Raw genomic sequence first — 20,488 nt, 5'->3', positions numbered from 1 at the left:
CTTCTTGTTACTTCAGGAATCTTTACACTCTATATTGTAGAGTCTATAAGGTTGGTGAGGGTTCTTCCCTTTTTCTGATTTAGGAATCCACAGAACAGAACACTTAGTCATTGATATTTCACATTGTCCGTAGAACAAGAGATTTTATTGGCGACTCCTTATTTTTCTTCATTTCATTAACTTTTCGTTTGGAAGTCTAGGTTTTCTATCTGCAGCCATTAAACTGCCAGCTGTCTCCTGTGCCTGTTCATTCCTGACCAGAGGCAATTCTTAGGGAACTCAGGGCTCTGTATTCCCCAGCCTGCTGGCCTTATCTGCTGGTATTTTGGGGATCCTCATTCTGCTGGAACATGCCAGGCCAGGCCAGGGGAAGGGATGGATTTCAGTTTTCAGAACAAAGTAGGAGAGTATCAGGCAAAGGCTGGAGAGGGGGAAGGGCAAAAAAGACACAGAACTAGCCTACCTCCTGATGCTGAAGCAGGGTTAACCTCCACAGGGCTAACCCACCTCCAGATGCTGCAGCAGGTTTAATCACCACAGGGCTAACCTACCTCCAGATGCTGTAGCAGGGTTAACCACCACAGGGCTAACCCACCTCCAGATGCTAAAGCAGGGTTAACCTCCACAGGGCTAACCCACCTCCAGATGCTGAAACACCAGCAGTCTTCCCCCCATTCGCTGCCCAAGGTCACTTTCCACCTCTCCTTCCCAGAAACAACTAATGACTCACATTAATTAATGCACCACCATCCTTGACTTTGTGTCCTTGTTTTCCTGACTACCCTGTGTTTCCTCCCACCCGTCTCCACCCACTGATTCCACTGATTTCAAGACCCAGCAACCTATTACCCTCCTGGCCTTATGCCTTAGCGTTTTGGGTACTCAGAGCCCTTGTGCAAGGACTCACTGTGAGGCCCCGTTAGGCTGTCCATGTTCATTCAATAGGTCTGAGGTGGCCTGAGATTCTCCGCCCTTAACAAGCTCCTGGGTGAGGTGGGTACTGTTGGCGTGGCCCACACTCTTAGCAGATAAGGCTCTGGGTCTCATTTTTTGGTCCTTATTTGAGACCGGCAGGAATCAGCTCTGTGTTTTTCTCAGACTTGGTTAGATTTTAGGATTTGTTGGTCTTTGTGGATTTGTGTGTGTGTGTGTGTGTGTGTGTGTGTGTGTGTGTGTGTGTGTGCGCGTGCGCGCGTGTGTATGCACATGCATGTGGAGGACAGAATTAGATGTTGAGTGTTGTTCTTTAATTGTTCTCTGCCTTCGGTTTTCGGGCCAGCTAGCCCCAGGGTTCCTCCTCTCTCTGTCTCTCCGGCCCTGGGTTACAGGTGTACCACTAGACCCAGTTTGACATGGGCGTTGAGGGGTCAAACTCAACGTTGCCAGCTGCGCCATCTCCCCAGCCCTTCACTGATAGTTTACTAGGAGCGTGGACAGAAGGTCAGTCACCTGAGGAAGCGACACTACTCAAGGATATATGATTCCTGCTTGAAAAGTATTCCAGATAAAATAGTGTTCAGCTTCCTAGTGTCTTTATTTAACAACCGGAGAGAAAGAGGGACATGCAATTAGTTCTTTTTGTGCTTTGAAGAACATGGGACAAGACTCCTTGGGATCAATGACAAAGTGTGCGGGACCTGAAGCTGCACTGGAGTATCTGAAGGGACTTTTTTTTTTCTTACAGAGGAATGGTCTCTTTCTTACTGAACCCTTTCCGTTTGGGGTGGGGTGGGGGGAGATTTAAGCCATATTTGTTTTCCTAAGGAAAGCAAGCATGGCCATAGCCACCCAAACCCAGACTTCCTTTGCTTCTAGGTCTTCAGAGGAAACCAGCTGGAGAGCTGGCGCCTGAGCTGCTGGATGTGAGCTGTGTGAGGAGACTTTTTTTTTTCTTTCTTCAGAGCATTAGTGGAGCTCCGGTCTTCCCTGTGGATTTGTAAGCCAACCTCTGACACCCGTTCAGCAAAACAGCATCCCCTTTCACCCACTTTCTTTGTTTTCCAGCTGTTCAGTGCGTGATCTGTGTGCACATGTGAGCGACTCTTGAAGACCGTGTTTGCTTACGCCATTTCTTCCTCAACACTGAGAAAGAATAGAGGCTCTCTGCGGGCTGTGGAAGTGGGAGCAACGGGGGATGTGAGAATGTCCTTCTAGCAGGGGACACCAAGGTGATTCAGAGACTGTGACCTAGTGTCAGATGGTCCAAGTCAGTGTGAAGACCCTTTATTTTATGCAGAGGAGGGGCACATGGCTTGCTTGAGACAGGCAAATGCTGACTAATTCATAAAGGGGATATAAATGTATATATATGTACACACACACACACACACACACACACACAGTCGATGCTCTCAGTTACAATCCAGCATTTAAGGTGAAAAGCCCTTTAATAATCACACACTCAGATGCTTAGATTCTGGGCTCTTGTATCCTCACACGCTGCCCATATGGCCAATACTAACCTCATAGAATAAGGGGGAGATCACTGCTGTTAATATTCTGATCCACCCCTTGAAATCCCACCCCTTGGTGCTGCCCTGCGTCCTGACATAAAGGCCTCATTCTAAGGAAAAACTCCTCCCTTTCCTCTCTCTCTTCTGCTTTTCCCTATCCCCGCCATGAGGTGTGCACACCTCCACTTTGCTTCTCTTTTCTTTTTCTTCCTCTCTCCCTTTTTCCCTATCTTTCTGTCTTTCTAATTAACTCTCTTCACATGGATACAGTGCCTGGCTGTGAGTGACTGTGTCTTGTCCACTGCTGCATCTGCCCAGCATGCCAGCATGGTTCCCAGCATGCATGGGATACTCTGGCCCGGCCAGTTTTAAACACCCTGCTTTTGAATGTATCTGCTGTGTGCTGTGTGCACATGTGTGTGGGAGAGCATGTAAATGCTGAGGTCAACCTCTAGTGTTATTTTTCAGGAGTTTTCTGCTGTTGTGTGATATCTTGATTGTGTTCTGACAAATAAAGCTTGCTTGGGGTCAGAGGGAGGGGCCAGCCACCAGCTGACCAAAATTAACCATAAATGTTTGGAGGACTGGAGACAGGGAGTAGTAAGGCAGGGCAGAGAGAGGATCTCGGCGATTTTGGTTGGAGGAACAGAAGAGGTAAGAAGCAATGGGCAGCTGTTCCGGGTTCTCTGATCTTTCAGGTTCTTACTCCAATATTTGACTCCCGATTTTTTATTGATAAGATTAATTAGAATAATGCTTCATTCCACTTTGCTTTTTGAGACTTCTTTCATTGGCCTGGAGCTTGCTGAGTAGGCTAGCCTCAAGGATCTGCCTGCTTCAACCTCCCTGACCAAGGGATTACAAGCACCCACTATGATGCCTAGCTTTTTAATGTAGGTCCCCATGCTTGTGTGGCAAGCGATTTTTCCATCTAAGCTGACTCTCCAGCCCTGGGGATATGTTTCAATTAGAACTATATAGAGTTAATAAATTTTCATTAAAAAGGTATTTCTTGGGGTAAAGTTCATTTAGCTTTGAACGATTTGTTGTAGAACACCTAGAAACCTTTCATGACTACAAAGAATGTGATTTTTCCCCCCTGAACATAAGTATTTGATACTAATATCTGATCCATAGGACAAATGTAGGAAGATGCTTATTTGAGCTACAGGAGAGACATCTAAGAAAGATACATATAAATATAATTTTCAATGAATGAAATAATACTTTAAATGTCTTAGGAGGAGTTTATCACTCAAACAAGCTAATAAGAAACATGTTGATAAATACAAAGGACAGGATTATTGTAATATAAATATTTTTGGTGTTTGTATATTATAAATTATTTTGAAATGATGCATACAAATATCTTACTACTTACTTTGTATTCAAGATTGGGAGGAACTTTTTTTTTTTTTTGGTTTTTTGAGACAGGGTTTCTCTGTGTAGCTTTGCGCCATTCCTGGAACTCACTTGGTAGCCCAGGCTGGCCTCGAACTCACAGAGATCCGCCTGCCTCTGCCTCCCGAGTGCTGGGATTAAAGGCGTGCGCCACCGCCGCCCGGCTTGGGAGGAACTTTTATATTTCCATTTGTCTGTATTTTCAAATTTTCTGTACTAAACCCAACTAATCTTTTTATTTTTATTTTATTTTTTCTGAGACAGGGTTTCTCTGTAGTTTTGGAACCTGTCCTAGAACTCACTCTGTAGACCAGGCTGGCCTGGAACTCACAGAGATCCATCCACCTGCCTCTGCCTCTGGGATTAAAAGCGCGCGCCGCCGCCGCCGCCGCCGCCGCCACCGCCGCCGCCACCACTCAGCAAACCCAACTAACTTTTAAAGTTGACAATGACTAGAAGACTCAAGGTGACACTAGTGTATTCTTTACAAAGAAGAGAATATTTTTGCCAGAGATGGTAAGGCTCACCTTTTCTTCAATCTTTCATGTAAAACAAGGATATATTCTCTCTCCTGTTCTCTGTGAGAAATACATAGCTAAAATATAGTTTTCCTCATGACTTTCCTCCAGTCAAAATCCTACCAAGATATTTGCCTTTGTGTCAAGACAAATGACCCCTGGCTGACAGTGCAACCCCATGTACCCTGACTCCACGTTCTCTCTCAGGTTTTCCTAAGTCGATAATGCTGCATTCTAGCCAGGCTTCTTTCTTGTCTCTAGTCCTCTTGTCCCTGTGTTCTTTTCTGTCTCAGTAACCTTGTCTCCCGGCCCTTTCACCCCTCCCCACCCTCCACACCCATTGGAGTGCCTTTTTCTCTTTTTCTAAACTCAAGGCTGTTCTTTTCCCACACTGGCATTCCTCATTTCTGATTGCCTAACAGTGGCTCCAGTCTGTGCTACAACATTCAGCAGTTCACTGTGCTTACCTGGGTTTGAGCCTCCCTGCTGACTAGCTGAGGGCAAATGAGGTTGGGGGCTGGAGGGTTTGAATTCCTGGAGGTTAGAGAAGGTAGGCCAGTCAGGTGCGAGGTGAAAGGAGGATTGAGAGATGGTGATGGCATTTGGACTTGGTGTAGTTTCCTGTTGGACTTAGGGCTGTTATTAAGTCAAAACAACCAAAATACCTGCCAGGAACAACGCAAGAGAGGAGGGCGTTGGCTTCATTCATTCTTGTATGGTGATGTTAGCCGTCCAGCAGTGAAAGCATGTCAGTGGACGCATGGGGCAGCTGCTTGTTCAGACCCTAGCAAAGAAACAGAGAAACAAACTGGAACCATGTTCGAAGACCCATCCCTGGTGGGCTATTTCTGTCAGACAGGTCACACCTTCTGAAGATGCCACAATCCTCAAAATAGCACCAGAAACTGGGGACCAATCACTGAAGACTTAAGTCTGTGGTGGACATGCAGATCTAAACCATAACAGACCTTATGGAGTCTGCCTGGGCTGGAGACAAACTGCCTCAGCACTGGGGCGTTCTCTCTAAGTGTATCCTGAGCATGACAGCAAAGCTGGACGTTCTCCTGGGTCGTTTTGAAGAACTCTGTTTTATTAACTATTAGCAGTGGTACAGGTGGATTCAGATCCTTTTGTTTATAACCAGAAGAAATTTAAAATGGAAGCCAGTTAGGAAAAAAGAAAAAGTAAGTAAACAAAACAAGAAACAAAGCCTCAAATTTACCAAGAATATTTTTTTGGTAAATAAAATACCAAATTTACCAACAACTGAATAGCCAGATTGTAAGACTGCCACGTGGCTGGAACTTGACCTCCACCCGTCACTTTTTCTCCATCAATAATCTCTGCTTGGCTTCGGCACGTTTTCTTTCTCTAACTGCAGACAGCCTTCCTACACATGGCTGAATATCAGTTACTAAAAAAATTCTAAAATTATTTTACTAAATTTACTAAAAAAGCAATTTCTTTTTGTTACTGTCCAGAGAGTGATCAGTCCTGCAGTTTGCATCTTTCAACCTCCATTCCCTGAAAGACACCGAGTCTTATTCCAGTTGAGAGGTTTCTGAGGAAGGGCTCTGATTGGCCCACCTTGAGTCAGGTGCCTAACCCTCTCTATTCAAATACAGGGTAGGGGGAGACAAAAACCATTCCATTGGATAGGGGTAGTGAGAGGTTCCTAGCAGGAGAGGATTCAGGGCAAACAATCCCATGGGGGCCCAATAGGGGAGATGCTCACTCCAGGCATATCAATCCTAGTGTTTGGAAGCTGGATGACCATGGTCGAGGATACCACCCTTTCTATGGCACAACATGGAGTCTTTATTGAGAGTATCTCTCGGGGGAGGGAGCTGATAATTGTTGGACTGACCTGTAACACAGAAAACCATCATGTGTTCCTGCTCTATTGACCCTGGTGCTTCTAGCTCTGTCCAGACACTAGCAACCTTTACATTTCTCTGCTCTGCTGAGAACTGCTCATGACTTGAACTCTTGTCTGGGCCTCCAGGGGTTGCTGAGTCACTTCATTTCCCAGAGGGACAATAGTGAAGTCACCACGGTCATCAGGTCCCCAGCAACCTAAAGCTGTCGATGGAAGGTTTCTGGGAAAAAGCACAAGAAAAAGAGTGTGACACTGTTTCTTTGAAGGGAAACTGTGAACTCACCTGTAAAGGTCAGTGGCTTGGTGGGGAAGCCTTAGCCTAAAATGCTCAACTCTGGAGAGGCTCCCCCGCGCCGCCCCCACCCCCAAGGCCAGGGGGACCGATGTCAGTAGATCTTCCCTGAAGCAGCTGGAGAGTGAGCTGCACATGAGGAGGCAGTGGTGAGGAAGGTGTGGCCCAGGGCCCAGCGAACATGTCCCCTGTTCTATTTCTGCGTGCTCACCCTCCCTTCTGCAGGTTGCTCTGAGTTCCCCATCTGCTCGCCATGGCTTGCCATGGCTTTTGGCTTTCACTGCCAGCAGCTTGCATTTCATTTAGGATTTCCAGCCCCCCCACCCCCTTCTCTTTTGTATTGTTTGTTGGGCTCTCCAAGAATCTGCTGGGCTTTCCTTTGAGCAATTTTTTTTTTTTTGTTACTGTCCAGAGAGAGATCAGTCCAAGTGAGGCCAGGCAGTCTGAGCTCCACACCCTTTCCTGGCACCTGGCTCCACACTCAACCGCTCAGCCCCCTCCTGGGTATTGCTGTTTTCTTCTCTGATCCCTGACCGAGCTCTGTAGGTCTTAATGTAGACCATATTAACATGGCCTGTTTACTCCTCATACAGGGTATGACTCATCTTAGTGCCTGTAGCAAGCAAGCAGAGGCAGCTCAGAGGCATTTGTCCTGTGCCTGGGGGAGGACTCACTTACATGCCTGGCTGGGAGAGTGCTCTTATGCTTAGCTGTGGCCTGAACCTGGCTTTTCTCTATCTCTCTTTGGACTCAGACACAAAGTCACCACACTCTTTCCTGTCCTCTTCTCTCATCTGTTTCACTGGCCAGCCAAAGAGAGAGGGGAGGAGGGGCGTAGAGAGAGACACACAGAGAATCTGAGAATGTACTAGTTAAGAATGTGGCTCCTGAACTTAGACTATTTTGTTTGTTTGTTTTTGTTGTTGATCTTCTGAGATAGGTTCTCACCCCATAGCTCAGGCTGGCTCATTGAGTGGCCCAGGCTGGAACTCATTGCTACACTCTCCAGCCTCATCCTTTTGAATTCTAGGATGACAAAGCTGAACCATCATGTCTAGCTCTGAAGGCCGGTCCCTCATGTCTTCCAACTGTGAGGCTGTAGCAGCTAATTTTACTGCTTTGTGTCTATCTTCTTTATCCATCAAGGAGGAATACTGACAGGCCCATCCTCCTGAGGCTGGAGGATGGATGTGTTGATACTCGTACCCTATAGTGCTTTGGAGCAGCATGCAGGACAGAACAGACATTCTATAAGTGCTTGGCTGCTGTTATTGAATCCAGGAAGCATCTTTTGACGATGTTCCTTCTGTGTTCCTGGTCCAAAGTCTGACTCACATAGGTATCAGTTTTATCATGGTCCACAGCCAAATTTTGTCAATGTATACTTCTAATTGGCAACTCTGAGCTATACCCTAGAAACTTTCAGTCTTGTTCCTTGGCAAATGTTTGCATCCCCTTACCTACTTCCCAGTCTTTCTTTAGTATGGACTAAAACCTTTCCCTTTTGATGGTCACTTGGTGTGGGAGTAAGAGAATAAGGTGTGTGTGTGTGTGTGTGTGTGTGTGTGTGTGTGTGTGTGTGTGTCATTTGTTTTATTTTGTTTGTTTGAGACCGGTCTCTACATAGCTCTGGCTGTCCTGGAACTCACTTTGTAGACCAGACTGGCCTCAGATTCACAGAGATCCATCTGCCTTAGCCTCCCAAGGGCTGGGATTAGAGGTGTGCAATGCCAAGCCCAAGTGGGACTTTCTTTAATAAGGTCTAATTTGCTAGACAAAGAGTTGGCAAGCTTCCTTCGTAATGGACAGATACTAAATGTCTTAGACTATGCAGCCTGTTATGGTCTCTGTCATTTATCTTCCTCAATTTCCTCCTCTCTTCCTCCTATTTATGCTTTTAGAATCCTTTAAGGGGCTGGCAAGATGGCTAAGTGGTTAAGAGCATTGGCTGTTCTTCCAGAGGACCCAGGTTCAATTCCCAGCACCCACACGATAGCTCACAACGGTCTATAACTCCAAGATCTGACACTCTCACACAGACATACATGCAGTCAAAATACTAATGCACATAATAAAATCCTTTAAAAACACGAAGAACTGCCGGATGGTGGCGCCCACCTATAATCCCAGCACTCAGGGAGGCAGAGGCAGGAAGATCTCTGTGAGTTTGAGGCCAGCTTGGTCTACAGAGTGAGTTCCAAGACAGCCAGAACTACACAGAGAAACCCTGTCTTGAAAAACAAACAAACAAAAAACCAAAAAAGAAAGAGAGAGAGAGAGAGAGAGAGAGAGAGAGAGAGAGAGAGAGAAAAGAAAAAGAAAGAAAAAAAGAAAATTAGGAGAGGGATATGGTATAAGAATGTCAAAGAAATTAAGGATTATTTTTAAAATATGAAAATCTATCCTTAGCTTGAGGAACTTACTAAAATGGCCACAAGGTCTGTTTGGCCCTCAGGCTGTAACTTGTTGGACTCCTATAAACACCAGTAGACTCCACTAGGGCAGGAAGAGGTCTATCTTGTCATTCTGTGGTCTAGTTACCAGCCGGCACACTGGTAACTAGAGGTCCCCCTTTTAGTAAATGGAGTAAAGATTTCCTGGCTTAGAGCTCAAAAGACAGATGCCTATGTAAATTCTACTGTGAGCCGAAGGTCCCCGGGGCTTAGGAAGTTTATCTTCTGCGCCATCTCGGTTAGCTCAGAGCACAGTCATTTTTCCATGCATTTGCCCCAGTCTGAGTACCTGTTTGCAATTGCCACTCCTTTCCTCAACCAAGAACAGAGCCTACCCATAGCTTCAGTTTTACAATCAGCTCTGCCAGAGGTGTGCTGGTAAATATTTAACAACCAGATGCTCAGGCTACTTAGCAAGCGGTCCCTGATCTATAGCAGTTTCTAGTTTCCACAGTATAAACACTTTTGCCATGGCCGGTTTGCAGCTACGAACACATGATCGTATCTTCCCAGCTGCAGAGTAGCCATAAACTACCCACGCCCCCACCCCCCACCCCGTCCTAGGCACTCTCATATCCCTAAGGAACGCTGACAGCCAGGGAGAAAACATGAGTGAAATCTTACTTCCCACCACCTCAGGACCAGGCACTTCTCTGTGGTGGGGAGGGTGGGTGCCATTATCTTCCTCTCTCAGACTTCCTGGATGTCAGCTTTTGCTTGCTTTGATCCCCAACCCCTGACCCAACAGGTTCCCAGGGCTCCTTGTTGAACAGCCAGCCCTAAACTTCCTGACCCACCCCGGATTCCGGGTTCTTAGATATTCTGAGCTCAGAGAAGAATAGACACTCTACCTCCTGCAGGGGCTTCTGTTTTCTAGTTGTGACCGGCTGGGCCACCCGGCCCAATTCTCTCAGCAGGCTTCTCTGGACTATCAGGACTTAACACCTATCCTGCTGGCTGGGAACTTAGTTCCTGCCTCAGTTTCTCTTTCACTGTCCTTTACTCCTGTCTAGTTGACACCATTTCCTGTCTACATTATTCACTTTTTTTTTTTTATTCACAACTGTGTGTTAGCCTCTGTCTCGCCAGTGAACAAAACATATGAAAGATTCTATGTCCTTGAGGGAATTTTCAGACTGAAGAAACATTCTAGAGCATAGACAAAGTCAACAAACACTGTATTACTCAGGAAGAAGAAAATGATGTAAACAATGAGCAGAGACTGGTGAGTTGACCCTGCTGATGGGAGGCAGGTGGCTGTAACAAGCAGTCTTACTGAGTAAGAACATTGGGGCTAGGCTTTTTAAGTCCCATGGTCCTGTACTTCAAGCCATAACCTCCATATCTATACATGGCAGCCACCTAACGCCAACACTTGGCTCTACTGATGTGCCTGTGAACTTCCTTAATGTCATAATGCCCATAGAGGGGCCATTTCAATAACAGAGTGGCAGAGAGTGCTGTGGCTCTGTCCCTGGTCTTTGGGGTAGAAAATCTGAATTGAATCTTGGCTTTATGGCTAACTGGGGCAGCTGTAGAGGCCTGTGGTTTACCTCCTCTAGACAATAGGCGTCTTGGGGGTAGAGACTGAATTAGTCTCTTTCCCTGCCATAGCCTATTGCCCATGTCTCACCCAGAACTACAGGGTACATCGTGGGTATCATGTTAATACAGCATTTGCTAAATAAATGAGTTCAAAGCTATGTCGTTGGTTTTCTTATTAACTCCATTATTACAGGAACATTACTTAGTCTTTCAAGTGTTCAATTCCCCAAGTATAAAACGGGCATGCTAATCACAATAATGCCAGTACTTGCTTCTAGAATTACTGTGAGGGTAAAACTGCGATAATTTATAATGCATATAGAGCCCTTGGCACGGTGCCTACAGAATATGTCATGTGCCCACTCCATCTTTGTTAGCAGTGATCACTGGTCATAAGGGTCAGTGTGTAGAATCATGTGTCCTCCAGCCTAAAGAAATCCTCTTTCCTTCCTTCCTTCCTTCTTGTTTGTTCCTTCTTTAAAGTGTGTGTGTGTGTGTGTGTGTGTGTGTGTGTGTGTGTGTGTGTGTGTGTGTATGTGTGTATGTGTGTATGTGTGTGGCTGTGTGTGCACAAGTTTATGAGTGTGTGTGTGTTAGAGGACAACCTTGAGTGTCATTCTCACAAATGCCATTTATTCTAGACTCGCTGCACGTCCATTTCCTTTGAGACAGAGGGTTTTTTGTTGTTGTTGTTGTTGTTGATTTGAGTTCACCAGTTAGGCTGAGCTGGCTGGCCAGCAAGGCCCAGAATTCCGAGTGTCACTGCTTCCTCAGCACTGGTATTACCAGCATACACTATCATTGCTGGCATTATTCTGTGGGCTCTGGGGACTGTACTCAGGTCTATGCTTGTGAGACCAGCACATTATCAACGGAACTATCTTCCGAGGCCACTCTTATGAACTGGCGCCTGTTTTCTTAATAACTTAATCTTGTCAACCAAGCCCCCAGTGCTGTAATGTCTGAGGGTGTGAGTGGGAATGTGTGGGTGGCAGAGAGCAGGGAGAGGGGGAGCCGAAGGGACCCGGGCCAGTAGAGTGAGCTCAGGAATTAGGATAGAGAGCGTTACTGGGATAGCTAGCACAGCTAGGGTGAGGCAGTTTGATTAACAGACAGGATTGAGAAGAGGTGGTGAGCAACCACACGATAATGTAAAGCAAATGGTAAACGCAGCATTAGTCAAGATTGAGAAGCGTTTCTGTTCTGAGGTATTAGTATTGGGTATTGATATTGAATATCCCTGGTGCATCCATGGCTCACATCGAGGTTCCTCTCTCATCTTCAAGTCCATGTTCCCTCCACGCTAATAAAGCTAGTACCCAGCATTTCTCAGCTAAGGCTCTTCTTCTCTGTCTGAGGAGCAAGATGTTTCTTTTGTCTCCTGAGTGCTGAGCCAAGCCAACTATTTTCCGGAATGCTTGGCGTTTCTCAAAGTCTGCTTTTGCCTTGACTTCCTTCACAGCCTGGGCTCAGGCAGAATTGATTCTCATCCTGAATCCCCTGGCATTCTCTGGAGTTGAGTCCCTCCCTCTGGGGTTGCCTTCCACTGGTCTCTCTTGTTTGGCTTTCACAAAGGATTCAGTGTGGCTGAGGAACCCCTGTTCTTTTCCACTGGGGTGACAAAGGTGTCACTTGCTAACACCTTGGGATATAACTGTCATTTTTGTCATTCACAGTGAGTGTAGACTGGTCCTTGAGTACCGCAGCACAGAAGGCAGCATCCTGATCAAAGGAGGCCAGGACGCAGGTGCTTCTCCCTACCAAGTTCCTGGATGGAAGCAGATGTTTGATGAAAGTCAGCACCACCAAGATAGCTGCGAGCATTTATTCTAGACTCGCTGCACGTCCATCCTGGTGATGAGGGAGACAGCATTGCTGTGCAGAAAAGATAATGACCCTCATTAGCATCTCTGATTATTTCATGAGAATTGGCTCATCCAAATGGCGTTCTTTTTCCAAGGGGTAAGAACATGGAAGGTTTTTGAGACACAGCACCATGTTGCTTTCTAGAAAGGCTGTCCTACCCACTACAATCAACTATGCCCACTTTTTAGTACTTGGATTATTTACAAAGCTTAAATATATATATTTATATATATTGTATATATATATACACACACATATATATACATATATATGAAATTTGTCAGTTTTTCAATTAATTGGTAGGTTGAATATAAATATTTGGTCACTATTAGATTTGAAGGACTATTAACTAGCTTTTTGCTGTTGTTGTTGACTTTTGACATTTATATTAAAGTCTCTCTCTTTCTCTGTCGTGTGTGTGTGTGTGTGTGTGTGTGTGTGTGTATACATGTGTGTTTTTGAGATGAAGCCTTATGTAGCGAAGTCTAGCATTGTATTTGCTGTATAGTTAAATTTCAATACAGTAAAGTTTGTATTTTCTATGTATAGTTTTGTGACTTGGGGCATATAAATAGGGTTGCTAACCTATAAACACAAGCAGAATATAAATGGCCATCTTACTCCTTAAATACCCGTATGTTTACCTCTGTTGTAGGGAAACCCTCTGCCAGCCCACAGACCCTGGAAACTACTGACTTATCTTGTGTGCCTACAGGTTTTTCTTCCAAGAACAGTATGTCTTTAACAGAGCAAACAATATTTAAAATCCAGCTTAATGTTTATCTTTAATGTGTATTTGTTATATTAAAAGTTCTTTGCATAATCTATAGTCACAAATCTTTTCACCTATGTTTTTCCTATCTAAGAGCTTTGCAATTTTATTTTTTTAACTTTGAGTATATAGACCATTTTATTAAATTTTGCATAAGGAGTAAGCCATAGGTCAAAGTTCACTTTAATAAAAATGTGCATGTCCATTTGCTAGAAACTCCATATATATATATGTATACACACACACACACACACACATATATATATATATATATATATATATATATATATATATATATATAATTATCTTTTCACCCTTGCCAAGATCAATTGGCCATGTGTGGAGATCTATTCTGATCTATTTTGTTCTTCTCTATTCTGTGTACTATACCTAGTGTTACATAGCATTGATTTTATTTTTGCCTACGAGAGCATGACAAATGGAGTCATACAGTATATAAAATGGGGAGTCTATCTTTTCTCCTTTGGAATGACTGCCCTTTACAATCAGTCAGATTGTTGTGCATTTTACTCTTTGGCTCATTTTTATTGTTTGGTGTTGTCTCATGGTATGGATTATCAGAGTTCATTTAAGCAGCAACTCAAAGTTGGTTTGGATATTTTCCTTACTCTTTTCTTTTCAGAATCGGCTCGTAAGTATCCGTGAGACTTGAGCTCTTGATAATGTTTAGATGTCCATAAGTCTACAGATCAATTGGGGAGAATTGTTATATTATTAATATTGTGTTTTCCAATATATGAACATGGTGTATCCATTCATTTAGTTCTTTGTCTACATGTTAGAGCTTTTAGCTTATACCTGAGCATTTCATGCTTAGAACTGTTAATTGTATTGTTTCTTTTCAAATTTTAGTTTCAGATTCTTCATTGGCGGTACAAAGAAGCAACTGAATCTTTGGTTACTGCTCTGATTCATATTTGTCCCTCTTGGAAGCTGCCTTCCATGTCAGGATGTCTTGGCTGTCCACATGGAGATGGAGGCCAGGTGGAAGAACACCGATGTGTCCCAGCTGAGAGACAGCACCAACTGACAGATGTTTGAGTGAAGCCACCTTTACGTTCTAGCCCAGGCTGAGCTCTCAACTAAATGTAGCCATGTGAGTGAGTCCAGCTGCCGTTATGTGGAGCCTCTACAAGCGCAGAGAAGCCACAAATTATAAAATAATACACCTATGTTATTTAAAGCTATTTAATTTTGGGGTGATTTGCCATTAAACAGACAACTGGTACACAGCTTAGCCACTTCTCCTTAGCCCAGCTCCTGACTCCATGCTCATGAGCACCATGCTTTGATATTTCTTCCAGTGTCCCCTAAATGCTAGTCAGACTTAAGTCTTGGGTCCTCAGGACTCACGGCAGGCAGCAGAGTGCAGCACTTTCTCCCACATGTCATCCTCCATAGTGATGTGATCCACACAGCTTGTCTGTCTGGGTGAACCTGTGTTTAGCAGTGTATGCTGACCCTCACCGTGGACTGGTTGCTTATTTGCCTAAAAACTGCCTATCTGTCTGGCTTCTGGGCCTCCAGCACAGCACCCTCTCTCTCCCTGACTGAAACCCCCAAGAACAACCATTTTCAGTCGCCTCCTGACACCCTGAAATGAGATCCTGTCCTCTGTGGGGCCCACTTTGCACTGCAAATGATGATTGTTTCCTGAACTTCACAGCTGTTTAAATCTGGCCTAGAACCTGTAGACAGGTTTGGTTTTATCTGTTTAATAAATAACCAGGAACCCCGGGGCTTTACATCAATTAGTGAAAAAATGTTTTTATTAGCTGTGCAATCTGGGACACCTTTCTACACTCCCTTTTCTTCACTAGTAAAATGAGGACAGTGCCGGATCCCTTGACACATGGGCACACGGCAACAGCTTAAGAGTAGCGATTGCAATTAATGTTCACACTCAGAGTTATAAGGTACCTTTAGGAGTGATTTAATTCACGACTTCCATTTTCCAGTGATGGAAAGTGAAGTCCAGAGATGCCAAGTGGCTTGTCCCAAATCACATGGCATATTACTAGTTGAACCAGGACTGGAAGATTAATTTCCCAACCTCTAATCTTATAATTTTCCCTCAGCAACACAACTGTTTAGGAGGTATTGGAAACAAAGAGGAAAAGAAAGTACCAACTATGAAGTAGGTTCTTCTGTGTGTGTGTGTGTGTGTGTGTGTGTGTGTGTGTGTGTGTGGTGTGTATGTGGTGTATGTGTGTATAGTGTGTGTGTTTAGTGTGTTTGTATGTGGTGTGTGTGTTTAGTGTGTTTGTATGTGGTGTGTGTGTGTAGTGTATGTGTATGTGGTGTGTGTAGTGTGTGTATATGTGGTATGTGTAGTGTGTGTGTGTGGTGTGTGTAGTGTGTGTGTGTGTATGTGGAATGTGTGTATGTGGTGTGTGTGAGTGTGTGTGTATGTGGTGTGTGTGAGTGTGTGTATATGTGGTGTGTGTGTAGTGTGTGTATATGTGGTGTGTGTAGTGTGTGTGTATATGGTGTGTATATGTAGAATGTGTGTATGTGGTATATGTGAGTGTGTGTGTATGGTGTGGTGTGTGTGTAGTGTGTGGATATGTGGTGTGTGTAGTGTGTGTGTATATGGTGTGTGTATGTGGTGTGTGTGAGTGTGTGATGTGTGTGTGTGGTGTGGTGTATGTGTGCATGTGTATATATGGTGTATGTGTGTTGTGTGTGTGTCTGGTTTCATTTCATTTCCATAATAATCTCATACTTTATCATCTTTCCTAAAAAGGTGAAGATATTGGGACTTAGAGAAATTAAACTCTTGTCACAATCCCTGGACTACAGAATATGAGCTTCAACTCATGCCTATCTAAATTCTGGACCAGCTCATGCTCCAGCCCTGCACCTCCATCATGGCATGCCTTTCCTGGGTCAGCCCTGGGAGCCTGAGAAGCAAAAGAAAGAAGCATTTCTGCTGTGCCTGGCACCCCCGGGCTGTGTTCCTCCTTCGTCCTCCAAGGCATTGACTATTGTGCAAGCAGGAACCTTTCATCCCCGCTTCCACACAATCCCTTTAGCTGAAACCAAGAGGCCAGAGCTTAACTGGAATTCTGCAAAACTGGCATCGAGGGGCCTGGCGGGGGCTTTGGGCAGTCACCCTAGACGTGATATGCACAGAGAGTGAGGCTGCTGATGCTGAGCTCCCTGCTCAGTCCTGCCCAGCCAAGCCTCCTGATCTCAGCTGAGCCCCTCATCATTTTCCTGGCATTTGCTCAGTAGGATTTAATTTTCTAGTAATAAAAACTCACGCAGTGTAGGAGACCTCCCTCCCCCCTTTGGAACCACTTTGCCACCTGCCCTTTGCCCCCTTGTGTTTGTGCTTGGGGCAGAGCCAGGTTGTTTTGTGCCCACTGTCAAATTTTGGAGGCTCAGAGTGGACAGAAAAATGCGTTCACACTGACAGCGCCTCTTTGCTCATTCCTGGCAGCCTCCCATCTCATGCACTGAGAGTGCTAATCCCACAGCTCGGCCCTCATCTGTAGGAGGTGGCGTGGGAAGCCTGAAGGAAGTGAATCACCTAGAGTCCCCTACCTGAGCAGCTTGGATGGCTGACATCTGGTTACCCCACACCTCTGCACAGCAGGCCCACAATGCCTACCGAATCAAGTGCACACTTGTGTGTGTGGTGTGTACACATTGTGTGTCAGCAGCCATGCCTGCCCGTGTGTGCATGTGAAGATGAGGTGGTTTCTTCCTCTTTGGGCATCTTCCTCCCTCTATTGCTCTACACCTGACCATTCATTTGTCTGTTTGCTTGTTTGTTTTTAAGATAGGGCCTCTGACTGAACCTTGAGCTCATGGATTGGCTCAGGTTCCTGAAAACCCTCAGGACTAGCCAGTCTCTGGCCCCCACCATGCCCTACATACATAGACTCTACCTGACTTCTTATGTGGTTGCAGGGAATCCAAATTCAGGCTTGTGAGGCAAGCACCTTTCCCAGGGAGCCATCTCCCCTGGGCCTCAGTACACTCTTCCTAAGATGTGTTTAGATCCTCCCCAATTCTCTTTCCTTTCTCTTGGGGGGTTGGGGACAAAATACAACATGAAGAGAATACAGCTGAACCTCCCCAGGCTCTGCGCCACCACAGCCAATAATAACAAGTTGACTTTGCATAAACATATATCGTTAACATTTTTGGAGGCCCGTTCAGTGCTCACTTCCCTTCCAAGGCTTGCGGTTTGACAACTCCCACCGTGCACAGCACATTATTTATACAGAGCTCGCCTTTGAAACAGATCAAACATTTCCACACTTCTGAGACTTTGGGCTTTCTGTTGTTCGCCCTCTGCGAATGGCCCCTGCACCCTGCTTCACATTCTCCAAGCTCTGAGAAAACCAGGGATTCCTCTCTGCTTCCTTTCCCACTTGGTGAGCTACTTACTATTTAAAGCTGTGCAGGGACGACTGTACCTTTAAGAAAAGCCAGTCTCCACAAACTCACACCCACCCCCTCACCAGTTGCCCACTCACTACCTATTTGGGGATCCTTGAGTCCGGTTGCCCCTCTATCCATCCTACCAGGGGCCACTTCTCTTTTCCTGGAAATGAGTGGGTCTCAGACTCAGCTGGAGGCTGGATTTGCTGGACAGGGCTGAGCTGAGGCATCCACAGGGGCTCAGGGCACAACAGGATGGGTCAGAACTGCCAGTGAGCTACCTTGTAGAGCTAGCTTGTGTGCAGCCTTTCCAAATTGCTAAGGAGCCCCCTGTTGTTTGCTGGGCTCCACCTTGTCTGGCAAGAGGCAGCTGCAACCTCAGGAATCACTATAGCAGCAGAGAGCTGTGTTGGCAGGCCTCCATAAACTATTTACTCCTGTTCTGGGAGTGAATGCTGGAGCCTGTGTGCTGTATCTAATGCTGGGCATGTCTGAGGCTCTTCCCAAGACACGTGGGCCAGAATTCCTGACTTAATGAGAGGGTGGGCTGCAGGGAAAGAGAAAGACCCCAACGCTCCCAGCCTCCCCTTCAGGCCAGGCCTTCTGTCACATCTTCAGAGGAGGGATGCGCTTTGCTCTCTGGCTCATGCCTACCCACATTTTCAATTAAAGGAGCTATTTACATGTTCCCCTTGGTGGGCAGTTATTGCTCATCTCCACTTTCTCACTGTACATTGTATCTTGTATGCCACAATTTTACCCATCCATCCTCTTGGCCTCTTTCACTCCCAGGCTTGGAAAACACCGAGATGAGATCCAGGAGGAGATATTTCCTGGACACTGCACATGATCAGAGCTGCATTCAGCGGCAGCAAATGCCAGGTATTTTCCAATGCCTTGGTTGCTTCTGAATGATCTTGGGAAAGAACAGGGGCTTCTAGCCTTGCTGATAACACATCTGCTTCCTCAAGCTCCTAAAACATGGGGCAGTTGAAGTGATTAGAAAACAGCAGCTATTAGTGCCTGAACTCACGTGGAATCTACCACTCATCTAATGTGACTTGAGTCTCTCAAGGGTTTACCCACCTGATGGTATCACTGTTGGGGTCATATTCAAGGAGATGGCCTATTAAGACTTCATCCCTAGGAGAGTGTTACATGATCACACAGAGATTGCTCTGATCCCCTCTCCCTCCCTCCATATTGGTGACATCACCCTGATAGCTGGGGGGTGATGGGCAGAAGGTGCCTTACATGATGTCTGAACATTGCAGACCTAAGCAGCATGTGGTAAGAGCATACAGTCCTTCCCACCAAGAGGAGACTCTTCAGATGACCAGTTCCTTTGCTTGGCGTTCACATTGTGCTGGGGAGATCGCACCCCATCACCCCTCCTTCTGCCTGCTGGTGTGAAAGCATCACTAGAGAGACCCCTTTCTAAAATCAGTTCCTCAGCTCTGTATAACTCTGCAATGAAGCTGAGCTGGGCACAGACACCTGAGACCTCATCTTTTGCTGCTATGGGTCTTTGCTTTTTTCCCATCCTGTGAGCAAAACAATCTCTCCATTCCCCCCCCCCCCCCCGAAGGGACACCCAGAAGCCCCACATACCAGCTCATCAAATACAGCCAGGTGCAGCTGAAACCTGGTTTATGCTTCAGTCGGGACACCATTAAAACAGCACAGGCTTTGTCCAGCTCTCTAACGTTTACAGAATCTGTTCACATCACTTTGCTTAATCCATAAAACAGCCCCTGGTTTCACGTGGTGTCTTTGTCATCATTCTATGGGGAGTAAAATTGAATCTCAGGCCAAGTTGGGGGATGGGGTTAGGCTACTTCCTTGGAACTTTTCTGTCCTGGAATATGGAACGTTGGGCTCTCTCTCTAAGGCCACAGACTTAGTTGATAGAAATGTGGATAAAGTGATTTCATGCTAGAGTTAGAGGCAGCTGCCACTAACCCAGAGGTGACAAAGTTGTGCTGTTCAGCTCCAAAGAGTCACAGTCTTCTTACAGATCTTATGACACTTTTCTGTTCTTTGTTTTCCTTGTACTCTCCAGCCCCTGGCTAGGACTTCTTGCACAGATGTTTCCGTGAGTCTCAGATCATGCTTACTCTACTGTAGGATACTTGAAGGTAGGCATTATGTGTTTGAATGTTTTGTGTATGTGTGTTGTATGAAGGCTTGTGTATGCAGGTATGCTCACTTGTGCACACACGAAGGCCAGAGCAGGATGTCAGGAGTCCTTCTCTGTGACCCTCTATGTTAATCCCTTGAAAAGGGGTCTCTAACTACATCTGGAGCTAGGCTGGCAGCCAGAAAGTCATAGCAATCCTCCTGTCTCTGGCTCCTGCAACACTAGGGTTAGAGGTGCACACACAGCCTGCCTCCCGGCTTTTTACATGGGTGCTGGGGATTTGAACTCTGATCCTCATACTTATACAGCAAGTGCTTTTACGTGCTGAGCTATCTCTCCAGCCCCTCTTTGTATCTGTTAACACCCCAAAGTGGACTTATGAATATGGCGGATGTCCAATAAATATTCATATCATTAGAAGCTATTTCTTAGACTTCCATGTGGGCGATTCTATGATAGCCACTTCTTTCTCATGAGTATGAGTGAGCATGGGAAGAAGCCACATGGAGTGACTCAAGCCAATTGTCCTGCCTCAATTTCCATGGCTCTATGTTGCCAGTGCTCCTCTTTTAGACTCACTGATACGTCTCTCACTTTTGGTTGCCCCAACTCGCCAAGGTTTCTGACTCCAATCAAAGTCAGGCTAAAAGTAGATCCACTATCTCAGTACCACTGTTGGGGCTTGAAAGCCAGTCGCCTGTGCAGACTGAATTTTATGATTCAGCAACATGCTCTGATGTTTGTTTCCCAAAG

At 45.6% G+C, this 20,488-nt stretch overlaps 1 long non-coding RNA gene across 1 annotated transcript; it reads left to right on the top strand.

The window, feature by feature from the left end:
* Nucleotides 1-14,059: 14,059 nt before the first annotated feature.
* On the top strand, nucleotides 14,060-16,474 carry LOC121827234 (uncharacterized). The gene is made up of 2 exons (XR_006069399.2): nucleotides 14,060-14,296; nucleotides 15,947-16,474. It is a non-coding gene; the product is annotated as an uncharacterized LOC121827234 (long non-coding RNA).
* The last annotated feature ends 4,014 nt before the right edge of the window (nucleotides 16,475-20,488 follow it).

This window comes from Peromyscus maniculatus, chromosome 2, assembly GCF_049852395.1.
Source record: "Peromyscus maniculatus bairdii isolate BWxNUB_F1_BW_parent chromosome 2, HU_Pman_BW_mat_3.1, whole genome shotgun sequence".
Lineage (NCBI taxonomy): Eukaryota > Metazoa > Chordata > Mammalia > Rodentia > Cricetidae > Peromyscus > Peromyscus maniculatus.
Note: the sequence above shows the minus strand (reverse complement) of the source record. Positions and strands in the feature narration are given on the sequence as shown.